General features: G+C 45.4%; 1 protein-coding gene across 7 annotated transcripts in view; it reads left to right on the top strand.

Moving 5' to 3' along the window:
* LOC145413148 (uncharacterized) overlaps nucleotides 1-21119 on the top strand; it is a 111726-nt gene that overhangs the window by 70595 nt on the left and 20012 nt on the right. For 6 of the 7 annotated variants that reach the window (XR_013899693.1, XR_013899694.1, XM_080282874.1 and 3 more), the window contains 4 exons: nucleotides 2515-2623; nucleotides 2992-3052; nucleotides 14826-14934; nucleotides 15308-15368. The gene's annotated coding sequence lies outside the window, so the exon portion shown is untranslated. The remainder of the gene's footprint in view (nucleotides 1-2514; nucleotides 2624-2991; nucleotides 3053-14825; nucleotides 14935-15307; nucleotides 15369-21119) is intronic. The other variant, XM_080282872.1, reaches the window with a different exon arrangement.

Below are 21119 nucleotides of genomic sequence, written 5' to 3'. Positions count from 1 at the left end.
ATTTCCACTGCTCTCACTCTTGACTTGTGTCCTTCCAACAACGTCCAAGCTTCACTTCCGTACGTTAGAGTTGGTATCACAATACTGTCATGTAGTAACTTTTTCACTTCCATGCTCACTTCCCTGTTTCTTATCACTGCATTCAAAGAACCAGCAACCTTTCTTCCCTGCTGTACCCTTTCAAGCACTTCACCCTCCAAACCTCCATCCTTACTCATCACACTACCCAAGTACTTAAACGTACTCACATTTTCCAATTCCTCACCATCCAACCTCGCTGTACATTCACTGACTTCACCTCTCTCAAAGACCATCACTTTACTCTTCCCTACATTCACCTTTAGATTCCGTTTCTTACACACTCTCTCAAACTCATCCACCAAGCCTTGCAGCTCCCCTTCGTCTTCACTCAACAACACAGTATCATCTGCAAACAACAGTACAGGGAGTTTCCAAACACTATCCTCTCTCACCAGGGCCACTCCAACATCCACTACCCTACCTTGTACCTCTTTTATTACCTCATCCATGTACAGATTGAACAACCATGGAGACATGACACATCCCTGTTTCAACCCAACTTTCAAAGAGAAAAATTCACTTAGTTCACCATCCACACGCACTGCAGCCTTCGCACCATCGTACATACTCTTCACAGCATTCAACAACTTCCCATCTACTCCATATATTCTTAACACTTTCCACAATCCTAGTCTATCCACCCTGTCATATGCTTTCTCCAAATCCATGAAAGCCGCATACAACTTCTTTCCCTTCTCTAGAAACTTTTCCACTAAAGATCTGAGAATGAATATCTGATCTACACAACCTCTTCCCTTCCTAAAGCCTCCCTGTTCTTCTCCAACTAATTCCTCTGTTCTTTCTCTAACTCTGTCAATAAGTATCCTACCATACACTTTTCCTATTATACTAAGAAGACAAATGCCCCTATGATTACCACACACTTCTTTTTCCCCTTTTCCTTTGTACAAGGGAATAATTATACCTGACTTCCAATCCTCCGGGACTCTACCTTCCTCCCAGGCCAATCTGCACATCTTCCACATCCATTCTACTACTATCTCTCCCCCATGCTTCAGCATTTCATCACACACTCCATCAATTCCTGGGGCTTTCCCTGATTTAACTTTCTTCATTGCTTCCACAACTTCTATCCTACTGATTTCTTTCTGTCTTCTCACCTCCCTCCTTCTCCCAGCCATTCCCAGCCACTTATACTCGCATTACTTCCATCCTCCATGTTCAACAATTCCTTAAAGTGTTCTCTCCATCTGCTCACTTTTTCTCCCTTCTCCACTGGTGGTAACCATATAACCAAATTTTGGCGCCTGCTGGTTTGGTGGGTAATTACGGCACTCCAATCAGATTGAGCCAGTGAAGGTTTATGTCCAAGGGGTGGTTGGGGTTTGTTGCTCATGTAATGCCACTTAGGGATAAGTGAGGCTGGTCACTCTCATCTTAAATGTCAGGACCAACTTGCCTGACCCCGGGCTTCTACGCTCTTCATGGGGTGACATAGGGTTGGATGATGGATGGATTTTCTCATTGTATATCCTACTGACCTTGTTGGAGGGACAGAGGTCAAGAGTGAAAGTGGAAATGAGTTACTTGAGAGGAGCATGTAGAGTCATATGGAAAGACAGACTGACAAATGAGGATGTGAAGGAGTGTTATGGTGTGGATGTAGATGTGATAGGAAGCTTTAGCAGAAACACAGTGAGGTGGTTTGGCCATGTGGAGAGGATGGAGAGTGAGAGACTGCTGTGGAGAGTGTATGTGAGTGACAGGGGTTGGGGGGAGGGGGAAGCCAAGGATGAGGTGGAGAGATGGAGTGGAGAGGTATATGAGAGAGGAGGGTGTGAGCTGGGAGCAGGGCAGAGAAATGGCAGGGGACAGGGTGACATGGAGGTGATTTGTTTGTGGCCACCTCTTACAGGATTAAAGTGTCCGGCCACAGATAGATAGATAGATATTCTGCTGATGAAAGGTAGTTTATAAGATACCTACCTGTGTATATGGCTGTTATAAGCACAGACAGAGTTTACTCCAATCAAACCTGACATTCATCTTCCATGGTGCATGGGAACTTTTCAGCATTTTTTTTTTTTTTTTTTAAGGGGAAAAATGCTTGATATGCTCTGAAATACAGTATCTAGTAAGGATATAATTAAAGTATTTCCCATACAATATGGCTGCACTGATCCTGAATGCACCTGCTTGTGCCTCCCTGGCTACTGTCTGCCATTGTTGTTGTGTTTTGTGCTCGTTAGGGACCTGTGGAGGTGACAGGCTGGGTGATGTGGCAAGCAGGTAGTGGTGTGTAGCCAGAGTAAATTACCAAGATATAGCCTCAGAGACCTGAAGTGTATATTCTGTCACTCCTTGTTGCAGCATATATGTCTTGGGTAAATGTGTATTTTGATGGTTATTTTGGTACCTAAAACATTTTTGGCAGCTGTTGTGTTTTAGTCTAAAGAACATAACTGATTGCAGAGTCAACCATTCATCTGGTGTTGAGATGTGTGGAGGAGTCCCTATGGACTCCCTGAAGTTGTTGCAACAAGTTGATCTGCTGCAGGTGCTGTGCCTCTGTCCAACCAAGGTTTGTTATGTTGTGTTGTAGTCTTGACAGCATCTGTTGCTTTCCGTGTTAATCTTTCCCAAAACATTTCATGTAAGTTTAACACCTAACAATTTAAAAGTTTAGCCTCTCTGTTGATGTATATTCTCTGGTGTAATGAATTTGTTGTTACTATTAATGCGAGTATTCTCTAATTGTAGTGGCTCCTTCATGTTGTGAACTCTATAATTTATAAGTGAATGATGATCTTTCGGGAAAGCTCCCTCTTCTGAGAATTTACCCGTTATGTATATATAACCTGCTGTGTATTTTCCATCTGACATTTTAAGTATGGGATCTTCTTTGTGTTATCGCAGGAGCTTGTCTAGTGTTGCCACTCTTCCTTGCAGGTACATGTGGTCTGAGGTCAACTCAACAAGGCAGGGCATGTTCTTTACCACGGCTTCACTGGTGAGTGAATGGGAGTGTGGCCCTTTTTATTTTGGTAAACTTTGGTTAGTAGTTTTCTGTTAAGATATATATATGTATATTCCATCCATCCATCATCCAGTCCTACCTTGCCCCATGAGGAGCATAGGAGCCTGAGGCTAGGCATGTTGTTCCTGACATTTAAGGTGAGAGTGAATTTGTATACAGTAACCTCTCAAATAACGCGAGGGTTAGGTTCCTGGAGAGGTCATGTTAGTTAAGACCGCGTTTTTTAAACATAATTTTCCCATAAGAAACAATGGTAATATTGGGGGTTACATTCCTGGACTCTGGGAAAGTCTACCCATTTGGGGAGTTATGCTACTCTAAACTTAAAAGCAGCAATTTTAATTTGAAGGAAAGTCCATGTAAAAAACAAAAACAGTATATCTGGGGAGAAATAAACATCATTTGAGCCCTAGTAGAGGTGTGCGGTACGTAGGAGGACTACTGGGCCTTGAAAGCAGGCTGTGAAGCCTATGCCCAGAGTCGGTCACATTTAAAAAAAAAAAAAAAAAAAAAAAAAAAAAAAAAGTTGGGCCGATGTGTTGTTTACTTCTCCCCAAATACATAGTGTTTTCTTTTTTTACATGGATTTTGTTTCAATTCTGCTTTCACGGCATTGTGAAAGTTCCTCAACATTATTAATGCATTAGTAGGTTATAAAAACACTACAGGAAAAGCAACATTTTCATTACAGTAAGTAGGTCACAAACAATAACAACACACAGCCTCACTTCATCTATGCATCACTTGTCCTCTGCTGCTGTCCCTCCTTACCCTGCTACCCCACCTCCCCCCACTCGCCACCCTAAAGTTGTTGTCCCTCCTCAATCTGCTGTCCTTCCTCTTCCTCTTCTTCTGACTCCCATGCTACTGGTGATGAAGATAACTCCCTTAAGTTTTCTGTCTTCTTCATAAAGAACTGCTCTATCTTGGTCTAAGTGGTTTTCTTCTTTCTGTTCTGCAGCATCAAGTTGTAACAATTTAGATCTACCATCACTTTCCTTGCCAAATTTTGTCCAAAAGCGAGCCAAATTGCTCAGAATGGGGCCAAACTTCATTTTCCAATATTATAGTTCGAATAAAACCAGTTTAAGCAACAGGCAAATAAAAAATTGTATTTATGTATAAACTGCCACACACGGTCTATCAGCTCGGGACTGTCCAAGGCACGTGCGGCTAATTTGAAACCATCACGTACGTGTAAAGTGGTGTTAAATCGAGAAACCCTTGTTAATTAAACATCTGTCTATCTATCTATTGCCAGGCGCCTCAATCCCGTTTGGGGTGACCACAAACAAATCGCCTCCATGTCGCCCTGTCCCCTGCCATTTCACTGCCCTGCTCCCAACTCACACCCCCCTCTCTCATATACCTCTCCACCCCATCCCTCCATCTCATCCTCGGTCTCCCCCTCCCTCTTTCCCCCTCCACCTCACTCACATACACTCTCTTCATCAGTCTCTCACCCTCCATCCTCTCCACATGGCCAAACCAGCTCAGTGTGTTCCTCATAACGCTTCCTATCACATTCACATCCACACCACAACGCTCCTTTATATCCTCATTCGTCAGCCTGTCTCTCCATGTGACTCCACAGGCTCTTCTTAAATAACTCATTTCCACTGCTCTCACTCTTGACTTGTGTCCTTCCAACAACGTCCATGCTTCACTTCCATACGTTAAGAGTTGGTATCACAATACTGTAGTCATGTAGTAACTTTTTCACTTCCATGCTTACTACCCTGTTTCTTATCTCTGCTTTCGAAGACCCAGCAACCTTTCTTCGCTGCTGTACCCTTTCAAGCACTTCACCCTCCAAACCTCCATCCTTACTCATCACACTACCCAAGTACTTAAACGTACTCACATTTTCCATTTCCTCACCATCCAACCTCGCTGTACATTCACTGACTTCACCTCTCTCAAAGACCATCACTTTACTCTTCCCTACATTCACCTTTAGTTAAACATATCCCCTTAAATATTTGCTCATGTTAAAACGGAAACCCGTTTTTTAAACTCGTGTTAGTTGAGAGGTTACTGTATACAGTAATCTGTCCAATATCCGACATAATAGGGCCATAGGCAGGTCCAGATAGTGGTCCTGTCTGGATATTGGGCCCCAGCTAATGGACTTGTACTTATGGACCCTAACTCAGAGAAACACCTATACAGCTCCCTCTGGACGTGCATAGCACTTATTTAAGACCCAGATCACACCAATAAGGCACATAAATGACTGAAATAAATGCAGAAGAACCATAAAATGAGGGTTTAGAGGTATTTTCATACAATATTAAACATTCGGGTTACTGGCTCCTGGACTGGTACTTATGGACCCAAACCTAGCTTAACTCAGAAAAACACCTTCCTACTGCACATGCATAGCTCCTAACACCCTATTCACACCAATAAAAGACATTAAAGAGTGAAATGAGGTGTTTGAGGTAAGTATAGTATGGAAAAAAGTACAGTATGAAACATTCTGCCTACTTACAGCAAGTCCATGGCCATCTCGATGAATAACCGCCTCCTCTCGGACTCTGACAGTAAGAAGGATTTCCTGAAGCACTTCCAGTACACTGCTCGTGAAGTCTTGCACTGAACTTAGTCAGTCGCACTCAGAAGTCCGTTCTCTTCACAGTGCGCACTCTTGTCTAACTTATGCTCCATTGTAACTTACTAAGTGTTGCACTCTGTACTTTAACTTTTCCCACTCTTCTAACCATTTTCTAAAGCAAAAACAAACGAGTCTATTTACGTTAAATTTTGTTCCAAATTTGTCTTTTCACTCTCAACTGTAAATCCTTAACACAACACAGGGTTTTTTTCACTGCACAACACTATAAATTCCCGTGTGGTCTAGTGGAGAAGTTCTTGCTGTTTAATCACTGTCAGAGTCCGAGAGTATCACTGGCAGGTGACCTAGGGGTGCGTGGCTGGGTCATGGTGATGGCGTACCCACTGCAGACGACTCTGAAGATAGACGCAAACTCACGTCGAGCGGTGACTCCAATGTGGCTGATGTTCTGGGCTGTGGCTCGGAGCCTGAGGGCCTGTCTTGGGGAGGCAACAGAGTGGAGCAGGGCTGGGCACAGCGGGGATCACGGGCCTGAAAAAGCTGTCAATCGTTGATTGACACAAGGACCGACAATTCTGACGATTGATGATGCGCTGCCTGAAAGCATGCACTTCCTCCACAAGTCCCAGGGGCCCCATCTCCCTGTCGCAGTCCGGGTGTTCCAGGTAGTCGAGAACGAGCTCTTGGTGTTCCCGTAGTGCGCTCAGCTTGGGGATGGCTGGAGTAGTGTCATGCTGAGAGGAGTCCACATCATCATCGCCGTCCTCGTTGGAATCTTCAAGCTGGGTACTGACACCTTCAACTGAAGGCGCGATCTCAATATCAGACAATGTCTGATACCTAGGATCGCCTTCTTCGTCATCCAACCACTCACGCACATCGTCCACATCAACATCATCGCCATGCGTACATAGCCATTCATGGAAGTCATCCACGTCAAACCCTAGAAAATCGTACTCCACATCCGTTCCGAGAAGCAGACGAGACCAACCATTTTCTAGAGTCTGGACAGGGACTTCCTTCCATGCACTGGCCCAGTTGTAGATTGCAGACTTGATGTTGTAGCGGCGAAGGTTTTCCAAAGTCCGCTGGCCTCGCGTGTCCCATCCCTCCTTGCGCTCGTCCTTGTCCTCAAGAACAACCATCACCACCTCGAGGAACTTCCGTCGGTATAGGTGCTTTGTTGCCACGATCACTCCTTGGTCCATTGGTTGGATGAGAGCAGTCGTATTAGGTGGCAGAAACATGCACCTAATCTGGCCATTCTCAGCCACCAAGTCCTTGTCGCACGGGTGGGCAGGTGCATTGTCGAGGAGGAGGAGGGCCTTTACCTGGTCGCGCCGGATTCCCAGTGTCTTTCATCTGGTAATTGAGGACCTCCTTGACAAAGTGGTGGTGGAACCAGTCTTTGAAGATCTGGGCTGTAAACCATGCCTTCAAAGAATGGTACCAGACGACAGGAAGGACATCCATCACCCCACGAAGACACCGAGGCTGCTTTGCACGGTCAACAATAACGGGCTTAAGCCGGTGCATGCCGTTAGCATTGGCACAACACAAAGCAGATATCCGTTGCATGGAGAGCTTGCGGCCAGGTACACGCTTCTCCGTCTCCTCGGCTAGAGTGTTCATTGGCAAAGAGCGATAGAATAAACCAGTTTCGTTAGCATTGTAGACTTTACCGAGAATGAGGCCCTCTCTGTCGATCAAGCCCTTCACCTTGTGCCGAAACTCATCAGCTCCATCCTCGTTAGCGTCCTAAGCTTCGCCATGAGCCTTACAGTTGGTAAGGCCATGCCGTAACTTGAACGTGAAGAGCCAACCCTCGGATGCCTTGAAGTCTAGGGCATCGTGAAGCCTGGCGAACTTCTAAGCAGCAGCCTTCAGCTCCGTACCACATACCATCACACCAGAAGCACGTTGCTGTCGATACCAAATCAACGTGAAGCGGTCGATTTCAGCAAACTTGGGAGTAAACATCACCTTCTTCTCCACGTTGCATTTGCTTCTCGACAAGAAGTCAGCCGTGTACTGCATGAGTTTGTCTCGGGATCTCTTGATATCGAACAAAGCAGATCGGGCCAGGTTGAACTCGCGGAGGATGCGGGAAGAAGACCACCCCGCATCTACTTTCTCCAATATCTCCCGTTTCTTCTCCAGAGTCAACACCATTCTCTTCCTCTTCTCAGGCAGCGGGGCCATCATCACACACACTAATAAGAGGCCCGAGAGCAGCAGGAGTGCCTGCAGCAGGTAAGGAACCACCACAAAAGCGAGCATGTGGGCAGCCTTGACGACGATCATGCACTCGCGGCGAGAGGCAGGCGGAAAATGGGGAGGATGCAGCGGCGCTCTATCGGACGTTGGAGGAATGACACGCCACAACGAAGCTGTCCCGCGCCGCGCGCGGCAAGTTCAAATTATGGGCGGGAATTTTTTTTTTTTTTTTTTTTTTTTTTTTTTTTTTTTTTTCACCCGGACCATTTTGGGAATATTGGATCCCGGGACGATTATGTCCGGTTAGTGAGGATGTTCGGATATTGGACATTCGGATATTAGAGGGATTACTATTGCTTTTTTTCTTTCTTTCTTTTTTTCCTCTACCACACCCCACATTGGGGTGGGATTGGAGGTCTGGATGATGATGATGATATGGTTATGATTCTCAACAAGTTTTGGCTGGCAGCTGCTTGTGTGTATAGTTTTTACTGAAAGCATTAAAAATAAAACATTTTGTGCCCAATTTGTTGTTACAGGCTATCCAATCTCAATATGTCTGTAACCCACGCCCCCTTCCCCCAGCGCCTAAGTTATCATACGGCTGGCATGGCTGTATCACTTACTGTCTTACTGAGCCAGCCGTACAGTAACTGTTAGGCGCTTAGGGAAGGGGGCACGGCTTACAGATACAGTAAACCCTTCATAAGTCAAACTGTATGGGGCTCTAGGGTAGTTCGCCTTAATAGATTTACCATCCATCCATCCATCCATCCATCCATCATCCAATCCTACGTTGCCCCATGAGGAGCTTAGGAGCCCGAGGCTAGGAAAGTTGGTCCTAGTATTTAAGATGAGAGTGACCAGCCTCACTCATCCCTAGTGGCATTACGTGAGCAACAAACTCCAACCATCCCTTGGATATAAACCTTCACCGGCTCAATCCGATTGGAGGCTCAATCCGATTGGAGCACCTTTATTACCCACTAAACCACCAGGAGCCAAAATTTGGTTATATGGTTACCACCCAGCGAAGTAAATGGTTTCCTGGTGTACAGGAAACTATTTGGCTTGTCACTCAGTGTAGCGTCATCCACAGGCAGAAGGAAGAGGAAACAATGAAGGAAAGAAAGACAACTAACCAAAAATAATTGCCAAAACCTATACAGTATCCCTTGGTTATCGGACGTAATAGAACCAAAGGCATGTCCAATTAATGGCTCCGTCCTGATAATGGACTTCTCCCCTGGCCCCCATTCGTACATAACCTAACCTTGAAAGCCAGTGTAAAAGGCCACCACAGTACATCGTACAACTTTTGTTCCTGGTGTTGAACACTTCTCTGTCTAGTCAAGCAGACCTATAAGCCACAACTAAGCAATTACCATGGTCAAGCAGACCCATCAACCACAGACAAGTAATCACCACTGCAGGGCCGTACCTTGCAGTGACATGAAAAAAAAAAAAATGGCTACGTAAGAAAAATTCATTGGCCACACAAAACATAATGGTAGAATGGAATAAAATCATAGTGAAATAGAATAAAATTATGGTTCAGCACAGAAAGCTTGAGTAAAATCAAAGTCAACACTCACAATTCAACCATCCTGCATCAGTCTTACCCAGGATCTGCCGCATCTCCTGAGTCATCACTACCCTCCTCCTTTTCCCTGGTGATGGGGCAATCATCACACACCCTAGGAAGAGGCTTGCAAGGAATAGCAAGGCCAGAAGCAGGTAGGGAACAACCACAAAAGCCACAATCTGCGCCGCTCTAACTACTGTCCGCAAGATGTTTGCTCAACTCTTACCACGCAGGACATGAGAACGACTGAGGGGGGTCTCCAACAGTCATTGGGTGAACTACCCAGCCATATTACTCCCCACAATGATCACAAACTATATGTGATGCATTGGGTGTCTTCCCTTTCCTTTCTTCCTTCTTTCCTCTTTCGTCTTTCTTTCCTTCTCGTTCTTTCTTCTTCCTTCTGCCTGTGGCTGACATTACACTCTTCTGTCTTTCTTTCCTTCATTCTTTCCTCTTCCTTCTGCCTATGGGTGACTCTACACTGAGTGACAAGCCAAGTGGTTTCCTGTACACCAGTGCAGGTTTACATCCAAGGGATGGTAGGGGTTTATTGCTCACATAATGCCAGTCCATGGATGAGTGAGACTGGTGACTCTTATCTTAAATGTCATGACCCGCTTACATAGCCCCAGACTGCTATGCTCCTCATGGGGCAACATAGGATTGGATGATGGATGGATGCTCGCCATCCACTCACTCGATGTAGTGCTGCTCTCGGGTGTCTGCCCTCTCCTCTTCTCCATTCATCTTTCCTTCCATCCTCTTCTGTCTTTCCTTCATTCTTTCCTCAGCCTACTGCCTACGGGTGAGTTTACACTCCAACTTCTGTCGTTCTTTCCTTCATTCTTTCTTCTTTCAGCCTGTGGGTGACTCTACACTGAGTGACAAGCCAAATTGTTTCCTGTACATCAGGAAACCATTTACTACACTGGGTGTTAACCATATAACCAAATTTTGGCGCCTGCTGGTTTAGTGGGTAATTACAGCACACGAATGAGATTGACCCAGTGAAGGTTTATATCCAATGAGTTCTTGGGGTTTGTTGATCACGTAATGCCACTTAGGGATGAGTGAGGCTAGTCACTCTCATCTTTTGTCAGGACCAACTTGCCTAACCCTGGGCTTCTACACTCTTCATAGGGTTGGATGATGGATGGATTTTCTCATTGTATACTCTACTGACCTTGTTGAAGGGACAGAAGTCAAGAGTGAGAGCAGTGGAAATGAGTTACTTGAGAGGAGCGTGTGGAGTCACATGGAGAGAGAGACTGGCAAATGAGGATGTGAAGGAGTGTTATGGTGTGGATGTAGATGTGATAGGAAGCTTTAGCAGAAACACAGTGAGGTGGTTTGGCCATGTGGAGTGGATGGAGAGTGAGAGACTGACGTGGAGAATGTATGTGAGTGAGGTGGAGGGGGCCAAGGATGAAATGGAGGGATGGAGTGGAAAGGTGACATGTGGAGGTGTAGGAGGACTACTGGGCCTTGGGATAGGTCACTGCCCCCCAAGCAATAGGCCCTGAGCCTTTGCCCAGAGTCGGACACGTAAAAAATATATATACAGTAATCACTCCAATATCCGGATCAATAGAGCCATCGGTAGGTTCGGATATTGGTTTTGTCCGGATATTGGGCCCCAGCTTATGGACTTGTACTTACGGACCCTAACACAGAGAAACACCTATACAACTCCCTCCGGACATGCATAGCACCTATTTAACACCCAAATCACACCAATAAGGCACATAAATGACTGAAATAAATGCAATAGACACATAAAATGTGGGTTTAGAAGTATGTTCATACATTAATAAACATTCTGGTACTTATGGACTCTAACCGAACCTAACCTAACCGAACCTAACCGAACTCGGAAAAACACATTCCTACTGCACATGCATGAGGTAAGTTTAATATGGAAAGAAGTACAGTATGACACTTTCTGGTAAGTATAGTATGGGAAAAAATACAATATGAAACATTCTGGTAAATATAGTATGGAAAATAGTACAACATGAAACATTTTGGCTACTTACAGCAAGTCCCTGGCCACCTCGATGAATAACCGCCTCCTCTCGGACTCTGACAGTAAGAACGATTTCCTGAAGCACTTGCACTACACTCTTCCTGAAGTCTTGCACTGAACTTAGTCACTAACACACAGAAGTCCGTTCTTTTCACAGTGTTCACTTTAGTCCAAATAATGTTCCATTAAATTTAAGTGTTGCACATTAACTTTTCCCAAGCTTTTTTAAAGTTTCCAAAGCCAAAACAAAGAAGGTTAGTTACGTTAAATTTCTTTTCTACTTAGTCTTTTCTCCCAACTTGAAAACCTTAACACAACACACCGTTTTTTTCACTGCACAACACTCAAAATTCCCGTGTGGTCTGGTGGAGAAGTTCTTGCTGTTTATTCACTGTCAGAGCCCGAGAGTATCACTGGCAGGCGTCCAAGGGGTGCATCGGTGGGTAGTGGTGATGGCGTACCGACTACAGAAGACTCTGAAGACAGCCGCAAACTCACGTCGAGCGGTGACTCCACTGTAGCTGATGTGCTGGGCTGTGGCTCGGAGCATGAGGGCCTGTCTTGGGGAGGCAACGGGAGTGGAACCAGGGCTTGGCACAGCGGGGTCACGGGCCTGAAAAAACTGTCAATCGTTGACTGACGCAAGGACCGACGATTCTGGCGATTGATGATGCGCTGCTGGAAAGCACGCACTTCCTCCACGAGTCCCAAGGGCCCCATCTCCCTGTCGCAGTCCGGGTGTTCCAGGTAGTCTAGGACGAACTCTAGATGTTCCCGGAGTGCGCTCAGCTTGGGGATGGCTGGAGTAGTGTCCTGCTGGGCGGAGTCTGCATCATCATCGCCTTCGTCGTCGGAATCTTCAAGTTCGGGACTGACACCAGCAACCGAAGACGCGATCTCGATATCAGACAACGTCTGATACCCAGGATCGCCCTCGTCGTGGGTCAACCACTCACGAACATCGTCCACATCAACATCGTCGCCGTGCGTACGCCAGCCGTGCATGGAAGTCATCCACGTCAAACCCTAGGAAATCGTACTCCACATCTGTTCCGAGAAGCAGACGAGACCAACCATTTTCAAGAGTTTTCACAGGGACTTCCTTCCATGCACTAGCCCAGTTGTACAGCGCAGACTTGATGTTGTAGCGGCGAAGGTTTTCCAAAGTCCGCTTGCCTCGAGTGTCACGTCCTTCCCTGCGCTCGTCCTCGTCCTCGAGAACCACCATCACCTCGTCCAGGAACTTCCGACGGTACAGGCGCTTTGTTGCCACGATCACTCCTTGGTCCATTGGTTGAATGAGAGCAGTCGTATTAGGTGGCAGAAACATGCACCTAATACGGCCATTCTCAGCAACCAAGTCCTTGTCGCACGGGTGGGCAGGTGCATTGTCGAGGAGAAGGAGAGCCTTTACCTGGTCGCGAGGAATTCCCAGTGTCTTCGTCTGGTAATGTATGACCTCCTTGACGAAGTGATGGTGAAACCAGTCTTTGAAAATCACAGCTGTGAACCATGCTTTCAAAGAATGGTACCATACGACAGGAAGGACATCCATCACCCCACGAAGGCACCGAGGCTGCTTTGCACGGCCAACAATAACGGGCTTAAGCCGGTGCATGCCGTTAGCATTGGCACAACACAAAGCAGATATCCGTTCCTTAGAAAGCTTGCGGCCAGGTACACGCTTCTCCGTCTCATCGGCGAGAGTGTTCGTTGGCACCCGAGCGATAGAATAGGCCAGTTTCGTCAGCGTTATAGACTTGACCGAGAGTGAGGCCCTCCCTGTCGATCAAGCCTTTCACCTTGTGCCGAAACTCGTCCACTCCATCCTCGTTAGCGTCCAATGCTTCGCCATGTGCTTTACGGTTAGTAAGGCCATGTTGCAACTTGAACGCGAAGAGCCAACCCTCGGATGCCTTGAAGTCTAGGGCGTCGTGAAGCCTTGCAAACTTCTCAGCAGCAGCCTTCAGCTCCGTTCCACGTACCATCACACCAACTGCACGTTGCTGTCGATACCAAATCAACGTGGAGCGGTCGATCTCTGCATACTTGGGAGTAAACATAACCTTCCTCTCCACGTTGCGTTTGCTTCTCGACGAGAAGTCAGCCGTGTACTGCATGAGCTTGTCTCGGGAACGCTTGATATCAAACAAAGTCGACCGGGCCAGGTTGAACTCGCGGAGAATGTGAGAGGAAGACCAACCCGCATCAACCTTCTCCAATATCTCCCGTTTCTTCTCCAGAGTCAACACCACTCTCTTCCTTTTCTCAGGAGGCGGGGCCATCATCACACACACTAAGAGTAGGGCAGAGAGCAGCAGGAGGCCTTGCAGCAAGTACGGCACCACCACAAAAGCGAGCACGTGGGCAGCCATGACGAAGAGCGTAGGTCTTGTCGCGGTGAGAGACAGGCGGGAAGTGGGGAGGATGCAGCGGCGCTCTATCAGACGTCGGAGGAATGACGAACCAAAACAATGCTCTCACGCGGCGCGCGCGGCAAGTTCAAATTACGGACGGCAAAAAATCGAATTTTTTTCCAATTTTTTTGGATTTTCGGACCATTTTGGGAATGTTTGATCCCAGGACGATAAGGTTCGGTTATTGGGGATGTTCGGTTATTGGGCGTCCGGATATTAGAGGGATTACTGTATATATATATATGAGAGAGGAGGGTGTGAGCTGGGAGCAGGGCAGTGAAATGGCAGGGGACAGGCCAACATGGAGGCAATTTGTTTGTGGCCACCCCTTATGGGATTAAGGTGTCTGGCCATAGATAGATAGATAGATATTCTACTTATGGAATGTAGTTTATAGGATACCTACCTGTGTATGTGGCTGTTATAAGCACAGACAGAGTTTACTCCAATCAAACCTGACAGTCATCTTCCATGGTGCATGGGAACTTTTCAGGGTTTTTCATTTTTTATTTTTTTATTTTATTTTTATTTTATTTATTTTTTATGGGGAAAAAATGCATGATATGCTCTGAAATACAGTATGTAGTAAAGTTATAATTACAGTATTCCCCATACAATATGGCTGCACTGGTCCTGAATGCACCTGCTGGTGCCTCCTTGGCTACTGTCTGCCATTGTTGAGTTTTGTGCTCAGCAGGAACCTATGGAGGTGACAGGCTGGGTGATGTGGCAAACAGGTAGTGGTGTGTAGCCAGAGTAAATTACCAGGATATAGCCTCAGAGACCTGAAGTGTATATTCTGGCACTCCTTGTTGCAGCATATATGTCTTGGGTAAATGTGTATTTTGATGGTTATTTTGGTACCTAAAACATTTATGGCAGCTGCTGTGTTTTAGCCTAAAGAACATAACTGATTGCAGAGTCAACCATTCATCTGGTGTTGAGATGTGTGGAGGAGTCCCTATGGACTCCCTGAAGTTGTTGCAACAAGTTGATCTGCTGCAAGTGCTGTGCCTCTGTCCAACCAAGGTTTGTTATGTTGTATGGTAGTCTTGACAGCATCTGTTGCTTTTCATGTTAATCTTTCCCAAAACGTTTCATGTAAGTTTAACACCTAACAATTTAAAAGTTTATCCTCTCTATTGATGTATATTTTCTGGTGTAATGAATTTGTTGTTACTATTAATGCAAGTATTCTCTAATTGTAGTGGCTCCTTCATGTTGTGAACTCTATAATTTACTGTATATATGAATGATGATCTTTCGGGAAAGCTCCCTCTTCTGAGAATTTACCCGTTATGTTTATATAAACTGCTGTGTTTTTTCCATCTGACATTTTAAGTATGAGATTTCCTTTGTGGTATCACAGGAGCTTGTCTAGTGTTGCCACTCTTCTTTGCAGGTACATGTGGTCTGAGGTCGACTCAACAAGGCAGGGCATGTTCTTTACCACGGCTTCACTGGTGAGTGAATGGGAGTGTGGCCCTTTTTATTTTGGCAAACTTTGGTTAGTAGTTTTCCGTTAAGATATATGAGGCCCCCAGTAAGATAGTGTACCGAGCGCCACTGCAAGCAAAACCGAGTTAAGTATACCATTATGTAGCCCAAACCCTCTTTGATGTGGAGAGCAACCACGAGGTACAGAAAGCAACTGGCATTAGGGTCCAAATTCCCCTTTTGTAACATTGTCTCACTGCCCGCTTCACCTCAGTGCGTCAACAAGCCTTTTTGCTGGTCACAGTATGTACCAAATGCCTCCCAGTGACGTGTTGTCTGGTGTTACCAGATACAGTATTAGCATTTCTTTATGCTAACAGTCATGCATTTTTTTCATAGCTTTATTAATTATTGTACCATTATTCTAACATAATGGAATATTTTAGCATAAAATTGCATGATTTTAAGGGTAAGTTAGCCATAATGTACAGATAATGGGAAAGGCAAGAGAGCTCAGCAAGACATTGGCAACTGTGATCTGGGAATCTTTAGCGTTGTGACACAGTTTTTTTTGTTTACCAGCCGGCCTAGAACACTACCTGGATTAACTGGCTATTTTCAAAGCTGTTTTAGTGTTTTTTCTCATTGTCTCGAGAACATGAGTGACTAGTAGTGAGCAAAAAGCTGCTGGTCCTTCTCATAACAGAAATACTGTAGAGCTTACCATTATTCCCAGATGGTTAAATTAAAGATTTCTTTTTTTATAATGGTTTTTAATTTCTGAAAATAGTATTACATACATCTATTTTGCTTTTGTAAACATTTCCCATTGATATCTTTGGTTGGTGTGATTGTTAAAAATCTATCTATCTATTGCCAGACGCCTCAATCCCGTTTGGGGTGGCCACAAACAAATCGCCTCCAAGTCGCCCTGTCCCCCGCCATTTCACTGCCCTGCTCCCAACTCACACCCCCCTCTCTCATATACCTCTCCACCCCATCCCTCCATCTCATCCTCGGTCTCCCCCTCCCTCTTCCACCCTCCACCTCACTCACATACACTCTCTTCGTCAATCTTTCACCCTCCATCCTCTCCACATGGCCAAACCACCTCAGTGTGTTCCTCACAACGCTTCCTATCACATCCACATCCACACCACAACGCTCCTTTATATCCTCATTCGTCAGCCTGTCTCTCCACGTGACTCCACAGGCCCCTCTTAAATAACTCATTTCCACTGCTCTCACTCTTGACTTGTGTCCTTCCAACAATGTCCAAGCTTCACTTCCGTACGTTAGAGTTGGTATCACAATACTGTCATGTAGTAACTTTTTTACTTCCATGCTCACTTCCCTGTTTCTTATCACTGCTTTTAAGGAACCAGCAACCTTTCTTCCCTGCTGTACCCTTTCAAGCACTTCACCCTCCAAACCTCCATCCTTACTCATCACACTACCCAAATACTTAAACGTACTCACATTTTCCAATTCCTCACCATCCAACCTCGCTGTACATTCACTGACTTCACCTCTCTCAAAGACCATCACTTTACTCTTCCCTACATTCACCTTTAGGTTCCATTTCTTACACACTCTCTCAAACTCATCCACCAAGCCTTGCAGCTCCCCTTCGTCTTCACTCAACAACACAGTATCATCTGCAAACAACAGTACAGGGAGTTTCCAAACACTATCCTCTCTCACCAGGGCCACTCCAACATCCACTACCCTACCTTGTACCTCTTTTATTACCCCATCCATGTACAGATTGAACAACCATGGAGACATGACACATCCCTGTTTCAAACCAACTTTCACAGAGAAAAATTCACTTAGTTCACCATCCACACGCACTGCAGCCTTCGCACCATCGTACATACTCTTCACAGCATTCAACAACTTCCCATCTACTCCATATATTCTTAACACTTTCCACAATCCTTGTCTATCCACCCTGTCATATGCTTTCTCCAAATCCATGAAAGCCGCATACAACTTCTTTCCCTTCTCTAGAAACTTTTCCACTAAAGATCTAAGAATGAATATCTGATCTACACAACCTCTTCCCTTCCTAAAGCCTCCCTGTTCTTCTCCAACTAATTTCTCTGTTCTTTCTCTAACTCTGTCTATAAGTAACCTACCATACACTTTTCCTATTATACTAAGAAGACAAATGCCCCTATGATTACCACACACTTCTTTTCCCCTTTTCCTTTGTACAAGGGAATAATTATACCTGACTTCCAATCCTCCGGGACTCTACCTTCCTCCCAGGCCAATCTGCACATCTTCCACATCCATTCTACTACTATCTCTCCCCCATGCTTCAGCATTTCACCACACACTCCATCAATTCCTGGGGCTTTCCCGATTTAACTTTCTTCATTGCTTCCACAACTTCCATCCTACTGATTTCTTCCTGTCTTCTCACCTCCCTCCTTCTCCCAGCCATTCCCCAGCCACTTATACTCGCATTACTTCCATCCTCCACGTTCAACAATTCCTTAAAGTGTTCTCTCCATCTGCTCACTTTTTCTCCCTTCTCCACTAGTAATCTACCATTTTTATCTTTCACTCCCCTGCTAACTTCACTTCCACCCTGTCTTACTCTTTTCACTTCTCTCCAGAACATTTTCTTACAGTCCCTCCACTTTACACTCAAATTCCTTCCAAATTCCTCATCCACTCTCTTCTTACTCTCTCTTACTAATCTTTTCACCTCTCTCTTCCTTTCCACATATAACTTTCTCTTCCGCCTCTCAACTTCTTCCACGCCCCTATTTCTCATCCATTCATTGTATGCTTTCTTCTTTTGTGCCACAGCCTGTTTCACCTCTTCAGTCCACCACGCTGTTCCTTGCACCCCCCTCCGTCTTCTCTTCCTTCCACACACCACATCACATGCTGCACATATTTCTTCTGTAAATATCTTACACACACCTTCCACGTCTCCCATCTGCTCCAATTCATATTTGCCCAATCGTTCCTCCACTTCTCTCTTATACTCTGCCTTTTTCTCATCCTCTTGTAACCTTTCCACTCTCCTTGCAACTACTCCTTCCTCTCGTCTTTCCCTTCTTCTATTCCTCCATCTTACTTGCAACCTAATTCTGGCCACCACCAAGTAGTGGTCAGAAAGTCCACTCCCCAACCTCTATACACTCTTGCATCCTTTACACATCTTCGCATCCTTTCATCCACACACACATAATCAATCATTGCCTTCCTTTCATTCAGTTCACCACCCACCCTTCTCATCACTCGCCATGTATACCTGTGGATCATTTTATGCCTGAAGAGGGTATTGGCTATTACCAACCCCCTCCCAGCACAAATGTCCACTAGCGCACTCCCATTCTCATCTATCTCAGCAGGCACACCCCACTCACCAACTATTCCATCCACCTTCACATTACCAACTTTACCATTCATATCACCAATCAAAAACACTCTCTCACTCCTTCCAAACTTTTCCATGCACACTTCCACATTTGTCCAGAACTCTTCTCTCACTCTTCTAGCACGATCTTGCGTTGGCGCATACACACACACAATCGCCCACATTTGTATTCCAACTTTCAACTTTACCCACACAATCCTTGACCCAACTGATCCATACTGTCTTATGCTCTTCTTCCATCTTTTACTCACAACTATACACACTCCTTCCTTTGCCCTCTCATTCTCATCTACTCCTGCACATATACCCCATCCATAGTCCCATTCTCTCACACTTTCTCCTCTCCATTTTGTTTCAGTTATTCCACATACATCCACTTTCGCATCCTCAAGCACCTGGACAATCTCTCTCTCTTTCACCTCATCATTCGCTCCTCTTACATTCCATGTACACATTACCAAGTCCTTTGTCCGGTCCTGGGTCGTCAACGTTTGGTCAGTCCTTGTCCGAGGCTTCTTGTTTGTTTTTTTAGTTAGTTGTTTTCCGGGGAGGGGCACTAACCCTCCGCCAACCCTTTTAGTCGCCTTTTACGACAAGCAGGGATACTGGGGGAGTATTCTTGAAAACCCCCCTACCCCCAGGGGGGTAGGGGGGTTTTCAAATGCTCACTGATAATACGTTTCATCTCTCAATAAACACACTGAAGAAAAATGCAGCTATTGTTGTACCTTTCAGAATGCTACTAATTTCTCTTCAACCAAGATTAGCATGACATGAAAATACGAACTTCAAGCTAAAATATAAAAAGAAAAAAAGCACTAAAAAATATTCACTAGTTCCAAAGTTTTGGCATTTTGAAAGTTACGCAACCTTAAGTGCATTTTTCTCTGTTTTCAACATGTGGCATTCGGTACACTATGTTATTAGGGGCCTAATGTATGTATATTCCATCCATCCATCATCCAATCCTACCTTGCCCCAAGAGTAGCATAGGAGCCTGGGGCTAGGCATATTGATCCTGACATTTAAGATGAGAGTGAATATATATACAGTCAGCCCTCTGCTGTCACACCTAATTGATGCCTAAATTATACCGTCATGGCAGAATTCGCTGTAGCAGAACTGAAAAACCAATGGTAATAATTGTAATTGGTGCCTGGACCCCCGAGTTGTCCACATATTTGACCTATTTTTGCCACTTTTTTACCAAGTTTTCGAACAGTAATAAGAAACACCAACATTTAAACAAACATCAAAACAAGAATCACGATCCAAGGAGAAACAAACACTGTACATTATTTCACAATTTTATTAACTTTTATTGGGGGACGAGGACAGCTGCCAGACTTATGTCATTGGGTAGGCTCTGAGGCTTGGCTGGAGTCTCATTTACCAGCCCTACGCTCTCTATTTCATCAAGAATTTCATCAGCTGTAGCACTAGAGAAGCCCTCAAAGTCACAGGGCTCGTTTAAGACAGAGTGCTGGCGGGATGGTCCTGGCGTTGATTCAGGTTCTGGTTGCGGGGCTTGCTGTGCCTCGTTGCGACGCCGTAAGAAATCGGTGATCTGACACTGGTGCAGGGAGTTGACGTGCGTGTGATACTGTTCCTCATAACCTGCAAGTGCCAGGCTAATATGGGAGCACCTTGCTTCACTGTTGACTGTTGAATCTTGCTCTAGGAGGTGGAGAAGCTGGTAACCCAAGTCTATCATCTTCTTGATGTCCGCCTTGGACAGTCCCTCACGCCTTCCATGATGCTAAGTTTGAGAAAGGAAGGAGTGACTTGCGGACGTTAGAGATAAATAAATAAAATAAATAAATAAAAATAAATAAATGAATAAATAAAAATACAGTAAACAACCTCCTCATCCTCTCCTGCGATGTCCTGTTCCTGTGTCTCCTCATCTTCTTCAATTATTTCATCAGCAGTAACTGGAGGAGGCTGTATCATTTCCCGAATATCCTGGCCAGTAGTATCAGCAAAGCCAGCTCCGGGAATTTGCCTTGCCTCCGCCGCTGCTGCCTCAACCTCTGCATCAACTGTCTGTGGGTTACCAGGTACCGCCGCACAACGGTCCCCATGCAGACCCTCCAGAATGTTACGCCACGCATGGTGAATAGTGGCTGGAGTAACATTGTTCCAGCAGTCTACCATCGAGTCAATAGCCTGTTTCACACTGTAATTTTTCCAATAACGAATTACTTTTTGTTCCGACACATTATCTCCTTGAATCATGGCCTCATCTTCATCCTCACTATCAAGCAACTGCTGGATAAGGGCAGTGTCTTGTGTTGCCTGCCGCATCTGCCTAAACTGCCTTGCAGAATAAGAAGCCATCACAACTGATATGACCTCCTGGTCATGGGGCCGGATC

Source organism: Coenobita brevimanus, chromosome 95 (genome assembly GCF_032717465.1).
Source record: "Coenobita brevimanus isolate Jiangsu-jjx chromosome 95, ASM3271746v2, whole genome shotgun sequence".
In the NCBI taxonomy this organism is placed as follows: domain Eukaryota; kingdom Metazoa; phylum Arthropoda; class Malacostraca; order Decapoda; family Coenobitidae; genus Coenobita; species Coenobita brevimanus.
This window is presented reverse-complemented; position numbering and strand designations above follow the sequence as displayed.